The 17010-nt window shown below is 50.9% G+C and overlaps 1 pseudogene; it reads right to left on the bottom strand.

Annotated features, from left to right (window-relative positions):
* Positions 1-13957: 13957 nt before the first annotated feature.
* LOC125538075 lies at positions 13958-16715 on the bottom strand (annotated as a pseudogene).
* Between the last annotated feature and the right edge of the window lie 295 nt (positions 16716-17010).

Raw genomic sequence — 17010 nt, 5'->3', positions numbered from 1 at the left:
AACACTAGTAAAGTACACATCAATAACATGTATATCAAATATACTTTTGTTCACTTTGCCATCCTTCTTATCCGCCAAATACTTGGGGCAGTTCTGCTTCTAGTGACCAGTCCCTTTGTAGTAGAAGCACTTAGTCTCAGGCTTAGGACCAGACTTGGGCTTCTTCACTTGAGCAGCAACTAGCTTGCCGTTCTTCTTGAAGTTCCCCTTCTTCCCTTTGCCCTTTTCTTGAAACTAGTGGTCTTGTCAACCATCAACACTTGATGTTTTTCTTGATTTCTACCTTCGTTGATTTCAGCATCACGAAGAGCTTGGGAGTTGTTTCCGTTATCCCTTGCATATTATAGTTCATCACGAAGTTCTACTAACTTGGTGATGGTGACTAGAGAATTTTGTCAATCACTATCTTATCTGGAAGATTAACTCCCACTTGATTCAAGCGATTGTAGTACCCAAACAATCTGAGCACATGCTCACTAGTTGAGCGATTCTCCTCCATCTTTTAGCTATAGAACTTGTTGGAGACTTCATATCTCTCAACTCGGGTATTTGCTTGAAATATTAACTTCAACTCCTGGAACATCTCATATGGTCCATGACGTTCAAAACGCCTTTGAAGTCCCGATTCTAAGCCGTTAAGCATGGTGCACTAAACTATCAAGTAGTCATCATATTGAGCTAGCCAAACATTCATAACGTCTGCATCTGCTCCTGCAATAGGTCTGTCACCTAGCGGTGCATCAAGGACATAATTCTTCTGTGCAGCAATGAGGATAAACCTCAGATCACGGATCCAATCCGCATCATTGCTACTAACATCTTTCAACACAATTTTTCTCTAGGAACATATCAAAATAAACATATGAAAGCAACAGCGCAAGCTATTGATCTACAACATAATTTGCAAAATACTACCAGGACTAAGTTAATGATAAATTTAAGTTCAATTAATCATATTACTTAAGAACTCCCACTTAGATAGACATCCCTCTAATCCTCTAAGTGATTACGTGATCCAAATCAACTAAACCATGACCGATCATCACATGAGATGGAGTAGTTTTCAATGGTGAACATCGTTATGTTGATCATATCTACTATATGATTCACGCTCAACCTTTCGGTCTCCGTGTTCCGAGGCCATATCTGCATATGCTAGGCTCGTCAAGTTTAACCTGAGTATTCCGCGTGTGCAAAACTGGCTTGCACCCGTTGTAGATGGACGTAGAGCTTATCACACCCGATCATCACGTGGTGTCTGGGCACGACGAACTTTGGCAACGGTGCATACTCAGGGAGAACACTTCTTGATAATTAGTGAGAGATCATCTTAAAATGCTACCGTCAAACTAAGCAAAATAAGATGTATAAAAGATAAACATCACATGCAATCAAAATATGTGACATGATATGGCCATCATCATCTTGTGCCTTTGATCTCCATCTCCAAAGCATCATCATGATTTCCATCGTCACCGGCATGACACCATGATCTCCATCATCTTGATCTATATCAATATGTCGTCACATGGTCGTCTCGCCAACTATTGCTCTTGCAACTATTGCTATCGCATAGCGATAAAGTAAAGCAATTATTTGGCGCTTGCATCTTATGCAATAAAGAGACAACCATAAGGCTTTTGCCAGTTGCCGATAACTTCAACAAAACATGATCATCTCATACAACAACTTATATCTCATCACGTTTTGACCATATCACATCACAACATGCTCTGCAAAAACAAGTTAGACGTCCTCTACTATGTTGTTGCAAGTTTTACGTGGCTGCTACGGGCTTAAGTAAGAACCAATCTCACCTACGCATCAAAACCACAACGATAGTTTGTCAAATAGACTCCGTTTTAACCCTCGCAAGGACCGGGCGTAGCCACACTTGGTTCAACTAAAGTTGGAGAGACAGTCACCCGCTAGCCACCTTTGTGCAAAGCACGTCGGGAGAACCGGTCTCGCGTAAGCGTACACGTAATGTCGGTCCGGGCCGCTTCATCCAACAATACCGCCGAACCAAAGTATGACATGCTGGTAGGCAGTATGACTTATATCGCCCACAACTCACTTGTGTTCTACTCGTGCATATAACATCAAACCATAAAACCTGGCTCTGATGCCACTGTTGGGTTTCGTAGTAATTTCAAAAATTTTCCTACGCACACGCAAGATCATGTGATGCATAGCAACGAGAGGGGAGAGTGTTGTCTACGTACCCAACGCAGACTGACTGCGGAAGCGCTGACACGACGTAGAGGAAGTAGTCGTACGTCTTCACGATCCAACCGATCAAGCACCGAAACTACGGCACCTCCGAGTTCGAGCACACGTTCAGCTCGATGACGATCCCCGAACTCCGATCCAGCAAAGTGTCGGGGAAGAGTTTCGTCAGCACGATGGCGTGGTGACGATCTTGATGAACTACAGCAGCAGGGCTTCGCCTAAACTCCGCTACAGTATTATCGAGGAATATGGTGGCAGGGGGCACCGCACATGGCTAAGGAATAGACACGTGGATCAACTTGTGTGTCTCTGGGGTGCCCCTGCCTCTGTATATAAAGGACTAAAGGGGGGAAGGCTGGCCGGCCAAGGAGGGCGCGCCAGGAGAGTCCTACTCCCTCTGGGAGTAGGATTCCCCCCCCCCCCAATCCTAGTTGGAATAGGATTCGCGGAGGGGGGAAAAGAGAGAGAGGGGCCGGCCCCCTCTCCTTGTCCTATTCGGACCAAGGGAGGGGAGGGGCGCGCGGCCCATGAAGGGCTGCCTCTTCTCTTTTCCACTAAGGCCCATCATGGCCCATTTAGCTCCCGGGGGGTTCCGGTAACCTCCCGGTACTCCGGTAAAATCCCGATTTCACCCGGAACACTTCCGGTATCCAAACATAGGCTTCCAATATATCAATCTTTATGTCTCGACCATTTCGAGACTCCTCGTCATGTCCGTGATCACATCCGGGACTCCGAACAAACTTTGGTACATCAAAATGAATAAACTCATAATATATCATATCATTGTAACCTTAAGCGTGCGGATCCTACGGGTTCGAGAACAATGTAGACATGACCGAGACACGTCTCCAGTCAATAACCAATAGCGGGACCTGGATGCCCATATTGGCTCCTACATATTCTACGAAGATCTTTTTCGGTCAGACCGCATAACAACATACGTTGTTCCCTTTGTCATCGGTATGTTACTTGCCCGAGATTCGATCGTTGGTATCCAATACCTAGTTCAATCTCGTTACCAGCAAGTCTCTTTACTCGTTCCGTAATACATCATATCACAACTAACTCATTAGTTGCAATGCTTGCAAGGCTTTATGTGATGTGCATTACCGAGAGGGCCCAGAGATACCTATAGCTCGAGTTCCACGCGGATATGATCTGGCAGACCACCTACGAAGAGTTCAGCCCGCTGATGAGCCGTCACGCCGGACGCGTGGCATGCCAGAGCCTGAAAGCGGTCGGTGTAGTCCTGCACCGTAGAGGTGAAGGGAAGGCGGCCCAACTCCGCCAACCGGCTCCCACGTACCGGTAGTCCGAATCAAAGGAGGCAGAACTCGTGAAAACGCTCCCATGGGGGCATATGCCGCCCTCGTCCTGCTCGAGTGTGTAGTACCACGTCTGTGCGGCACCACGGAGGTGATAAGAGGCGAGCCAGGTGCGGTCCGACGCGAGCGTCTGTTGCCCCCGGAAGAACTACTCGCACTGGTTGAGCCAGTTGAAGGGGTCCTCGGCGCCGTCGTAGGTGGCGAAGGCGAGCTTGGCGAAGCGCGGCGGTGTCTGAGCATGACCGTCGTGAGTGTATGGCTCGGTAGTACGGAGCAGCGAAGAGGATGATGTTGGTCCGGTGTGCACAGGTGGTCCGCAGGAAAGCGGTGGCCCATTGAAGCCAGCGTGGAAACCCGCGGAGCCGGAGGGCCCGTCGTACGGCAGGGAGGGCGCCGGCTGGTCCGCGGCCATGGTGTAGATTGGCGGTGACATCCCGGCCAACCAGGCCGGAAGCTGGGACGGCGAGGGCGGGAACCGCACTTGCTGAATCGGCACGCCCGCCGGCGCGGTTGTAGTCAGACCGGTGCTGGGCGGCGGAGGCGCCGGCAGCGGTAGCTGCTGCTGCCTGGAAACGGCGGAGGTGGCGGGCACGGCGATGGCCGCGGCCGGCCATTGTGGCCAGATCGGGGCGGTGGCGGGGGCTGGCTGTAGCTGCAGCGAGGGCTGCAACGGCCCGACCAGCGTCGCGGTGGCCCCGGGGTGCGGCGGCTGCCAGGGTTGCCAGGGCGGTGGCGGCGATGACCCGGGTGGCATGGGTGACGCGGCGAGGGCCGGTGCCGGCCACAGCGGCCATTGGGGCGCGGCGGCGGGCGGCGGCTGAAGCGGCCAGTGGTGGTGTAGTGGCCCGGTCGGTGCCGCGGGTGCCGAATACCACGGCAAGGCGGCTGGCCTGGTCGCGGCGGCCGGTGGCCCGTAGGGCCGGCTAGGTATAGCTGTATCCCCTGGACGGCGGTGACGAGATCGTTGAGAACCCCAGTGATCTCCGGCCGGGAGTAGACGGCGGGCGGTGGTGCGGTGGAGGGCGCCGTCATCTGGGTGGTGGTGGCGCCGGAGGATGCGACCAGCGGCACGGACGGGGAGGGCAGCGGCGCGGTGGAGAAGGCCAGCGGCGCGGTGGTGACGGTCGGCAGCGGAAGCGATGGGATGGGCGGCGGCGAAGACGTGATCGAAGCTGAACTACCTGATATCAAGGTGTTAGGAGCTAGGGTTCTGCCGGTTCTAGGGCGGAGATTGTAGGGGAAAAGATGGAGGAAGACGAGGTCGTAGGCGCGTCGGCCGGCGGCTGGGCGCCGTCCTTGCGTGGTGGAGAAGAGGCGGCGGCGGTGCAAGAGGCGGCTAGGGTTAGGTCTCCCGGCTCCCTAAGGGAAGCCGAGCAAATACTGATTGCTTCTTGCTTGATTAGATTGATACATCTCCTCTCCTTATATAGAGAGGTTTACTTGACTCCTAAGAAAACGACCCTAATAACGATAAGATAATTGGGCTAAGCCCCTAATAACGATAAGATAACTTGGGCCATAGCCTACTGGGCTAAGCCGCTAATATGCCGGTCATAACACAGCACCCTTCGATAGCTGAGCCGTGGCATGAAGAGTGTTCGGGGCAGATGGCGTGGGTGGGGCGGCGGACGAGCGTGCGCATGGAGGGTCAGCGGCTCGCCCGTAGGACCCCGGGGGGAGGGGTAGGCAGGTGTCCGAGGAGGCAGGTGGGGCGGAGGGGGCGTCATATCCTGGACGGGATCGATTGCTCCCGTCGAGGTAGAGCAGGGATCGATGGCGTGTTGATGTGTGAGGGCGGCGTCGAAGGAATGGATCGGCGGCGGCTTGAGGACATGACGGCGGCGGCGAAGGGATTTGGTGTGCGAGTGGTTCTTGCTCAAGGGCACGAGGCCTCGCTCGGTCGTGCGATTTTCTTACGTGTGTGCGATTCGTTTCGCGTTTGTTTTTCGCTGGTTTAATTTCGTAGGTTTTTTTTTCGTCTGTTTCTCTTCTTGCGTGTGGACACTCCTAGAGGCTTGGCTCCGAGGTTTTCTGTGATTTTCTTCCGTGCGATGGGAGTACATGGGAGGTGGGAACAGAGACAAAAATAAACCAGAGAAAGGTGGGATGAAAAAAAAACGTGAAACGAAGACTACCAAGTTGTCCCTTTTTTCTTTGAAACGAGGCAAAAGACTTGTTATTTTCATTGATTAAGAAGAAGAGAATTGCTCGGTTAATTGACGGAAAACCGGGCTAAAACCGACACAACACAACCCACATGACGTGAGCACCATCGGCCAACCTGGCCACCGACATGGAACAAAAGCCACGACGGCACATGCCAACAGATGGCCACACGCGCAAGCAACGGACAGCTTCGACTTTGACGCTGAACAACGCAAGGGAAATATGCAGGACTTGCGCCGACCGTGCCCACTGCAAATGACCTTCGAATGCCTGTCACCGTCACCACATGGACTCGCTCCAACGCAGCTCCGACTTCAAAGCAACCAGCAACCACGGAAGAGCACCTCGGACACGCCGGGAAGAACCGACTACCGAAGACCATGCCGCGACCCAAGCTCCACTCGATGCCATCATCGTTGCCAAACTGAAACCAGCGCCCCGCCTCAGCAAACCGTGCGGCGAAGATGCCGCCCTCCACGGCGAAGATGCTGTCATCCACCAGTCTCCCAGTCGTAGCCTGCTCCGAGACGATGCCCCCAAGGAGGAGAAAGACGCGAAGACGCCTCCATGGCCCGATCCAGCGGATCTGAAGTTTCCCTCCGGAGCCAAAGCCGTGGGGAGGAGGAGCGCACCTCCACGACGACGCTTCCAAGAAAGATCGCGGCACCCGCGGGCGCCGCCGTCGCCGGCTCCGGTGGAGACCGGAGCAAGGATTTCTCCCGGAGATGTGCCGACCGCACGCCACCACCGACCGCCGCCAACCAGTCACCACCCCTGCCGAGGCCGATCTCACTCTGGCCACCGGATCCCATGATCCACCGCGACCAGACACGCACCGCCCCCTGGCCGTAGCCGCCAACCACCACCGCAGCACCGCCGCGACCACCACCACCGCAGCAACCACTGTTGCATCGCAAGGAGCAGCAACCAGAACAGAGCACCAACGCGCCAGATCCAGATCGAGCCGCATAAGAACGTTTAAGGTAGTGGAGTATTTCTTTACGGAAGATATATAAGAACGCTTATAGATAACTAAAGTACTGGAGTATTTTTTATGGAGATAAATAAAATCCCCTTCCACGCGAAAAGAAAAGAAAAGGATACCTAAACTAGGGCACATGCCGTTCGGCCACACAGATCAGCTGCGATCTTCACACCTGCCCCCTCCGTCCACAATGACCCACATCGCTGGTTTCGCACCGGCACACTCCATGATCCCCTTGTTGCTAAGTTGAAGTCCCTCCGATTCATAATTATAAGTTTCATAGTTTAGTTCAAATTATAACTATAACCACGACACTTATTATGTATCAGAGGGAGTATGGTGTTTTTCTAATAGAAAATTAGCAAGAACAAAAGCACAAAGCTCGTCTATGTCCAGATCCACGGACAAATCAACAGCTATCCAAACAACAAATGCAAAGTCCATCAATAAGCTAAAAATGCCAAAGTAGACATAACAGCAGTATCATCTACTACTCCTATAAAAAAAGAGGGACAGATCCAAACAATTACATTCATCCATTAGCAAGATCTAATGGCCCTTAATCCTTCTGTGGTTAACGCTACCAACCACGCATTTAAACTACTAATCGATCGCTAACCCACCCCGCCGTTGAAAAGAAAAACGGTTCGCACGACCTCTCGCCCCGCTCGCACGACCCCCAGTTGCCCCCTCCTCCTCCCTCGTCCCGCCCGCACGACCCCCCCCCCCCAGTCGCCCCCTCCTCCCGCGCCGTTCGCTGCCCCGCTGTTCCTCTCGCAGCCGTTAGCCGCCGGAGCCGCCGCCCGTCACGCGCCGGGGGATCCCCGCCGCAGGTCGCCGCCCTTCGCTGCGGGAGCCGCCGGCAAGTCGCCGCCCGTCGCGCTCTTCGCCGTGGGAGAGCCGGAGCCGCCGCCCGTCGCGCACCGGGGGAGAGACGCCGCAGTTCGCCGCCCTTCGCCGCGGAGCCGCCGCGCGCCGCGCGCCGGGGGAGAGACGCCGCAGTTCGCCGCCCTTCGCCGTGGAGCCGCCGCCTGTCGCGCGCCTGCCTCTCCTCCTCTGCTGCCGCAGGTACGCCGACGCCTCCCTCCCCCATCGAGCGCGTGGCCGCCGACCTGATTGAGAGGTGGACAAGCCAGTATGTTCCCTCCTCCGCTGCTGATGCGCATCTGCTTCGCCCCGGTCCATGCCGCTGCCCCGACGTTCAGGTGTGCGGAGACGCCATGCCGAATGCACCACTGCGGCCGGTCGACGTGGTTCGCTGTAGCTGTTGCCCCAACCAGTGCATCCCCGCCGTCCGGCGACGGCGCGACCGCTGCGGTGGACGCGGTTATGCGTGGCTCACAGAGATCCAAGGCCAATACCAGTTTCCGCCCATGAAACGTATACACCGATTGAGACCACCGTCTAGAGGGTAAGCAGGCGTATCCATGTAGTATTATATTTAGCTTATGATTTGTGATGTATGGTGGCGTGGGATAATGTTGTTCTCCTTGCAAGTAATCTTTGATTTGTGTTTTCTGGCTCTTCCCAGCCCGGTCGTGGGAACGGTGCAGCTCCTTCCTCGATGCTACTTTCCTCAATCTGATCTCTGCAACTTGTGAGGATTCAAATCACTAAAGGAACTAGGAGTACTACTTGTTTTATTATAGGTGTCTTGTAATCTAAGAACTACTGAGCAAGATAATTCAGATGAATCTAATTAAGAATCTTGTATCAACGATGATCAAGGCTGTTTTTATATATGTTTATAGAGAACTTGAGCCAAAGCTGTGTGTATTGGACGACCTGCACCAAAGCTGTCCATACAGGACAGATGGTCCTCAGAGTGTGATGTCGATTTTGTAAGTTGTTAAGTTGATTTGGCAAGTCTATATAATGCGGACAACCTACTCTATCTATTTAATGGGTAAGTTGATTTTGTTCTATTGTCTCACCGGCTTAGTGTGTTGTGCATGTGGTGCCTGTTAGAGCATCTCCACTAGGGCCCAGGATGCCCCCCCCCCCCGCACCCCCCGCACTTCTTTTAGCACCGGCGGGTAAAAAACGTCCCAGCCAGACCCTCAAGACGTCGTTTTGCGCCGGATTTTACAAAAGTTAGCGCCGGCATGCCCACCCCACACCCAGCCCACCGGGGGGCAGCTGGGAACGCCGGCATTAGCTTTTTGCAGGCGCTGCCCCACTTGCCAGCCTCTCTCTCCCCCCTTTCTCTTCTCCAGGCCCACCCACGTGCAGCACACTCCCTCTCTCCTCTCCACGCCCACACTCCCTCTCTCCCTGGTTCTACTCTCCATGTACTACGGGCGGGCGAGGCCGGAGCTCACCGTGCGTGGCCGGGGCCGTGGTCGGGGCTGGCGAGCAGCCTCGAGTCCGGCTGCTGCGCGAGCTGCTGGACTCCCTCCTGTCAAGAGAAAGCGAAGCATTCATTCGTCAGCAGCAGCAGGCAACAACAACAGCGGACATGTTTCTTCAGAAGTTCAGGTAACCACAGCAGCAGCAGCAGCAGCAGCATGCGGCAGAGGTGAATCGCAACTCGCCGATTCCGAGCGCCAGCTGCGCGGAATGCCCGGAATCGAAGCGGCCGCGTGGCACGCAGGGAGTGAAGCCGCGGCGGCAAGCTCGGGCTCCCGGCGTCCGTGGCCATGGATGTCGCGTGGCGTGGCCTCCTCCGCTCGGCCTCAGTTGTCGGCGTGGCGTGGCCGGAGCTGGCGAGGCGGGGCCGTGGCCGGAGCAGGCAAGGCCGGGACGGGCGAGGCCGAAGCATAAAACTGCAGACTGTACCTCCTAACATAAAACTGCAGACTGGTTGTCCAAATGATACATAAAACTGCAGACTGTACCTCCTAACATAGATGTAGATGCACTTGGAACTCCAATCCGATGGATTGTGCTTGCTATTACTAAACAAATGATACTATTCTTTATTGTATTGCAGATTATTTTTATTTTTTTCGAAACGGAGGCAAAAGCTTTGCCTCATCGATTAATTAAGAAGAAGAGAATTGCCCAGTTAATTAAGGGAAAACCGGGTGATAACCAATACAAACTTAGCACAGATTAACTACTCACGTGACAAGAAACCCACAACCGCACAGGCAACTCCTGCCAGACTCTTTGATTACACAACATCCACAAACCATGACATTGTCACTACGCCATGTGAACCCCGACAAGAACACCTCGACAGAAGACATCAAACACCTTCCAACCCACAACGACAACCCAATCCAAAAGGACGGGCCAAGAGACTAAAGATCATCCATCAAGCAGTCAGAGACGCCTTGCCTATGGCGCTACTCTTGCCTTTGCCCTCCTTCTTTTGTTTCCCTCTTATTGGTGTCCCAGTCAGGAGGCAAGCAATCAACCTGCCCAAACCAGGTCTAGCAACATCTACACTAGCGAGCAAGTCACAAAGTTCTTTCGCGAAGAGAGCGTCTGGACTTGGAGTGGGTACAACCACACTTGGCTCAATGGTCATGCCACTCACAGGCATCACCTGCTCGATGGTCGCAGGCGAGGGAAGGGCACCACCATCTAAAACTCCGTGCTCCAAGACACCGAGAGGTAGGGTGGCTGGCGCCTGACACCCAATGGACTTAGGCGAGCGAGAGATTGCAACATCCAAATCATCAAACCCCTCGGCATCAAGTATCTGGCTAGACTCTAGGGGTGATGATGGCGGTAAAGCCACAATCAAGATCTCGGGAGGGTCTACCTTCAGTTGTTCGACAGATAGAGGCAGAACCGAGCCCCCACACAACTCCCGCAGCTCAGGCATGATCTGCAGCACCGGAGTAACAACCACATCATTGTCCAGACCCTCAGAGGCTGACACCGGCAAACTTGCTCTAGCACGAGGGGAGAAATGACCATGAAGCTCGGCTCCCTTCTCGACCTCAAAGTTGTCATCAGGCACAACCAAAGGGCACAATACATGAGCAGTCTGCAACACAGGCGGCACCATGGAGAGCTCGCCTAGTGCAGCCTCGACACGCTCCATGAAGCTCTCCATCCGCAGCATCCAACCTTGCATGGAGTCAATGACATCACGCATAGGCTGGACCGTCTCCTCAAGCTGGAAGGAAGCCATACCAAGGAGCTCAGAGCGCAGCAGCTAAGCCTGCCGCTCCAAGGCGGGCCGCACTGGGATATCCGTCAAGGCCACAAAGCCAGCAGGAGCAGCAACGATCGACGCCCACGGATCACGACAAGATGTCTTTGAGAGGGGCAAGGCTTCTTTCTGAACCTTGCGAGGAGCTGGAGCTTGTTGGTGCCTGATGGGGAGGCGTGGCAATGGTAACACAGTAGGGCTTTCCAAGAAGCTGAGGGGACGCCAAGCATTGCGACACTCACGCGCTCGATGACCATTCTCAAGGCACCGAGAACACCTAAAAGGATCTCGGCAAACCGTTGCACGGTGACCAGGAAGGAGGCATCTGCAACATCTACCACGAAGCCAAGCAGGGATAGGACGGGGAGCCAATGCAGGGACTAGTGAGTCCGGGCGTTGCACACTGCGCCGAGGCAAAACCTCCTACCAACCTCCACATGTCCCGCCCGCCCGAGAAGCCGGAACCGAGGATTTGGTAGCCAACGGCGGCGTCTGCGGAGCCAATTCATCGTCATCCTCGTCTTCTTCTTTGTCGGCAAGGGAGCTCCACAAGACTGATCGCTCCGTGTCCAGACCCAACGCCGTGTCGGCAGGAGTTGAGGACGGCGTCGCCTCCATAGTAGCAGAGGATAATGTAGCGCAGCCCGCAGAAGCCGTGGACGTTGCTTCAGCAGTAGCAGTCAGGGGTGACGACGGGGCTTCCGCAGGGGCCAGGAACGACGTAGCAGCGCCTGCAGTAGTTGGGGACGACGCACCCACAACTGCAGTCGGGGTCGGGGTTGACGGCGCGAGCAGGCGGGAGCAGCGTCAGTAGAGCCCAGGGACGGGAGACACCCAGGCCCACCATCCATCAGGCCAAGGTGACGGGGATCTGAAGCAGCACGCGCAGTGTCCTGGGTGGACAACGCGTCGACGCTGGGCGCGGGAGGATGCGCCACCGGACCTGCAGCCACAACCGGCCTCGGCGGGAGTCCAGCGCTGGCGCGGGACAAGCGGCCACCAGCTGCAGGGGCAGCCTTGCGTGAGGCAAGAGCAGCCGCGGCCATGACGGCGGCAGCAGATGAGGCGGCCGACGGAGTCAGAGAAGAGGATGCAGACGTGAGCGCCATGGGCAGCACCTCGAGAGTCTGGAGGGAAAAAGGAGTGCAGCCAAGAGAGGACGCGGGGGGCAGTCCGGATCTGGTCTCGGCAGTGGAAATGGCGGCCGGATGGAGGAGATCAAGGCGGCGCCGCCAGCGGCGGGCGCGGGGTCGCAGGAGCCATTCCTTGGTGGCATGTATTGCAGATTATCAAGACATTGGTGATCACATTAAACCAACATAGTCAGATTTCTTAGTTATGCTGAAGTAAGTACTGCTGCTGACCTTTTTCTGGGAACAATGTTTTCATTAGCAATATATTTTCACAATGTTGTTCTGTATTTTGTTTTCTTTAACTCGATCATGTTATCACCAAGAAATCAGATTGGTATTACTTGGAAAATATATTGCACAAGAATTCAGAGCATGGATATATAAACCAGAGCATCCCAATGTTGATATTACTTGGATTAGTATTTGTCTATTTACCTTCAATTAAAATCTTCTGCATGTTCTGACAAGAATAAAATCCGGTAGACTACTGAATGTACATGTACATATGTACTTCAATAAAAATATGTACTGCTAATTCTGTTGGCATAGCATAAATTTGCTTTTGTCATCTATAAAATCATTACTGACACTTTGTGAATGTCAACACAAGTTAAGATGTCTTCACTAAGCAGATGGGGTCTATATATAATTCTGCATCTTGATTGTCTGATTATTGGAGCATTACACATGACATTGTCTGGTTTGTATATCATGTGAGAGCAGAAGAGTAGCTCCAATCAACTAAGAACCATACCAGGTGGATGGTGCAAGTTGTTGTGAAACGGACATATGGTAGTTACCCTGGGGAAAGTTGTTTGTTTTGATAGAAGAACTAAGGGAAAAGGATCCATTTCTGAAATAACAAAGCCATTGGTTCGCAATACTGGGTTCATATCCAAGATTCAGCAGGAAAATAAGGTTAACTTGTTATCTACCTACTGTCTATCTATTCATATTGGATGTTGACTTCTCATTCAACCATCCTAGCAGCAGTTTCGTTGTTTCTTAATATAGGCCTCTGATGTGGATATATTGGTAATCATTCTTCACATGTTATGACTGAAGTTTGAACTCCACGTTGTATTGCCATGATTTACATTCAAAAATGAACGTAATTATTGCCTACCATTTGTCCAAAATTGGAAGTATATACAGAAGATCAGAAATCATGGCATGGTTCCTTGCCTGCTTATTGTGTACTTATTTTTGACAATCTGATGTTTTTAAACCAACAGAGAATGTGAGAGAAAATATGTTGCTCAATACCGGTGAGGGTAGTACACTATATATTTTTCTCGATATTGAAGCATCAGATCCTTCTTGTTCTATGCAACAACTAAGACTATTTTTCGCCACTACAGCCGTGAAACTTCAACCAATACATATGTTGCTTTGCAACACATAATGACCATCCTATGTTTGCTGCGGGTGGTCGCCTTCATGGTTGGAGTGAGCAGCTTGGCCTGGTACCATGCGCAACAGTCCCACGAAATCTACCATCGCCTTCATGGCTGCCAGAGCCGGTGTAGTGTGCCGAAGATGTCGTCAATGGTGGCGACACAAATGGAGAGCGACCACTAAAGAGAAGATTGCTGTTGAGGTTGTTGTGCAGGATTGCTCTGATTATTGATCAAGGGAGCATTGGTTTGATTTAAAAGGAGATTAGTAGCTTACTTTGTTCACACATGTTTAAGAGGGGACCAAGAAATTTTCTTGCTAAGCTTATAACAGGGTTGCACGTGCAGGCATCTGCCATGAAGAAATATAACTACAAACAAAGTGTTTTTGATTAGGAGTAGATATATCTTCTAAAGGAGTTTTAGCCAAGACGTGTGTTGCACGTGCAAGCTTACTAGTACTGTATAATACGCTACGCTAGACAGGAACAAGTAGCTAGCACAAAAGTTCACAATGAAACATTACAAAAATATAAGTAGCAGATAAGTTAACTGAAGGGACAAAGTGCATGACTTAATTTTCACAAAGTGAACATGCTAACCCATCTTCAAAAAGCGTCTTCCTCAAGTTTCATCCGAGGAGTACATGGATTTAATTCATGTTCGTAAGGGTCTGCAGATCCCTTCAGCTCTATAACATGCTGGCTTTCAACAAGAAGGGACCAAGCAACAGTTATCTCCACTTCACATCCACCAATGGAACAGCTTTCTTGACTCACGTTGCTGGATTTGGGTATGAAGGCAACACTTCCACTGATTTCTCCACATGCTGACAAGGCCTTTATAAAAATGGTAAGCCTTCCCATTGATTTTACAGAAACAACTTGCCTTGACAGCTCTAGATTACCCTCTTCATCAATGGGCATTTTTCCAGCTTGTGAATCAAGCAACAAAATGGCTTCACTTTTGTCCTCAAGAAGTGCATAACAAACAATGCCATTTTCAGAAGGTAATGAGCCATGTACTACACTGACACTGAGGATAGTGGCTTGGACTGATTGTTCAAGATGCTGACACTGTAACTCTATTGTGCAAAGGCCCTTAAGGAGAAGTGTATCACGACGACCACCATAATTATCACCATGAGAAGGGAAGGCTTTACTGATCAGTACTCTATCTTTGGACCTTACTGTGCCCTTTAGCTTCAATTGTAACAGTGTCCCCAGACATAATTGCACAAGACGGGCCAGTCAAGTGCAAAAAGGGATTCTGCAAGTATTATTAGCCTGTCAACAAGGCTGCAGGCAGCAAGAAATAGAAGAAAAGGAAAGTACCATTGCGTACCTCTTTCGTAAGGATTTGGCAGTCATCCCTAGTGCGAAGGAAGAGAAGGTTGCGACGGTAGTCCACCATGTCTCGGGCAGCGACCACGCCGTATACCTCCAGAGGCCACTCAAGGGCGAAGCCTTCGGTTTCTGTGACATTGATGGAGTAGATCTGCATGGTCCTCAAGAATCTAGCACCCATTGGAGTTTGGCCAGAGTGGCCTGGCATGTAGTGGGTGAAGTGCATGGAGCTGAATATTGCTGCACACAACCAAGTATGTATTAGAAATCTAACGAGAACTAACTTAAGAGCTCACAAATTAATTTTACAGTCCATTCAAGTTTGTTAAATCAACAAGAACAAATATTAATCAATATGGTAACATAACAAGTAAATCGCTACACTTACAGGACGGATTAGCTTGCTTGAGATATGCAGCAAGTACAAGAAGAAAATAAAACTAATTTAAGTATCGCTAGCAGGCATCATTGTTTTACTCTACATCAACATTTTCTATTTTCTATTTTTCAGCAACAAATAATTGAATTTGAATGTCACAAGGGAAACATGCATCGACCCTCCATTTACCTCTAGGTTATCTACCGTTCATATGACGAGAATGCAACCCAGTATTATTCTCATATGCACCCTCCATTTACCTAAGTTTTCTACCATTCATATGGCGAGACTTATTTTCAAAATATTCTAATTTTATTTTCAATAATTTCATTGCTATAAATTCTCGCAGCAACATGTTGGGTGTTATCTAGTTTCATATGAGTTTCGTGTATTATTATACCACATGCAAATGAACTACGAGAATTAAATCTACATCTACGTCATGCACACACACACATATATAAAGAGAGAATTTTCTATCAATAGTTACCATGGAACTCATTTAAGGTATCGACATTGTAGAAGGAAAAAAAATACTATAACAATAGGGCTATAACGTAAGATGATCTAACGATGCGATGGAAAAATACGGTTTTATGTGCCCTGCACAAAATAAACAAATGGTTGAGTTCCTATACATGTTGCAGCAAGCTGAAATGTTCTTTTTTTACCGAAGAGGAAGCAAAGAGTCTTATTTTCCCAATCTTTGTGCTGGATATCATTGGAATGATGTTCCAGTATTTGTTCCATATTTTTTGAGATGTTAAACAGTTAAAAACTTAAAACCTTAACGAACCTTAACAAGTTCCCACAGACAACATTAATACATCCAATTTTGCCTATATATAATTCCTACGCAATGCACTTGTACCTTACTAGTACTAGGTAGAAAAAGAAGAGCAAACTAACTGAAGTATTGCTAGCACACATGCATGTTTACTCACTTGGGTCTTCAAAGCTGCGACCCTTGCTGTATATATTTTCCCAGCATCTACGATGGGCAGCGAAATAATACTCCTCGGCCTTCTTCTCCTCCTCATACTCGTCCACGTCCCCATCCTCATCCACATCCCCATCTTCATCCACATCCACAGCCCCCGCCTCTTTGGGGACATCTTCCTTTATAGATTTCATTGCCACTGACAATTCTGGCACCCAATTACCAAGCCTGTTGATAACTGCAGAGATGAACTTCAATGTGGAGCAGCAGCGTACGAAGGACTCACAGGAAAACATGCATATCGCTAGAAATTTCGATTCTGTTGAGGCTAGCTGGCGCATGTCGTCCCACAGGTCATCGAAGTGCCCCGCGAGTACACCATATTTGAAGCTGCCACCGCCGCCAATATTGCTCTGCATCAGCACCAATTTGCCCTCGTCGCCGGCTCTCGCTGGCCGGATTATGCCCTTTGCTTCAGACCCTTCCATCTTCCGAGTCTCAGAATCGGCAAGATGGGTGATCTTTTCCGACAACTGGAGCATATCCGATTTCAAGTCCAACAGATTATCGTGATCCGCCGAGTTCTCCCCGGCATGGATCCGGCGTATACTCTCAAGCACGAAGATTGCAGCCTCATAGAGCTCCTCTCTTAAGCACGAATACTCGCCACTGCTTGCCTCGGAAATCCCTGCGGTCGCCATCTCACCGTCCGTCCTTTCTTCTCCACACCGCCGCCGCCGCCGCTTTTTTTTTAGTGGAAGGTGAGGCAAAGGTAAAACCTAGGGTTTTGCAGATACGGTTCAAAGGGGCGAGTGCTCATTATATAGTCTCAGGCTCAGCCCGGCCGAGTAGATCGAGAATTCTAGACGCGCCGCACCTCATAGCCAGCATACAACACCGGGACCGAGAACGCCTCTTTGGCGGAGATATAAGTCCGTTTTCCCCTCTAAACTATTCCGGTTCCGATTCTTCAAAATAATAATAATAAAAAACTTT

Source organism: Triticum urartu, chromosome 2 (assembly GCF_003073215.2).
Source record: "Triticum urartu cultivar G1812 chromosome 2, Tu2.1, whole genome shotgun sequence".
In the NCBI taxonomy this organism is placed as follows: domain Eukaryota; kingdom Viridiplantae; phylum Streptophyta; class Magnoliopsida; order Poales; family Poaceae; genus Triticum; species Triticum urartu.
This window is presented reverse-complemented; position numbering and strand designations above follow the sequence as displayed.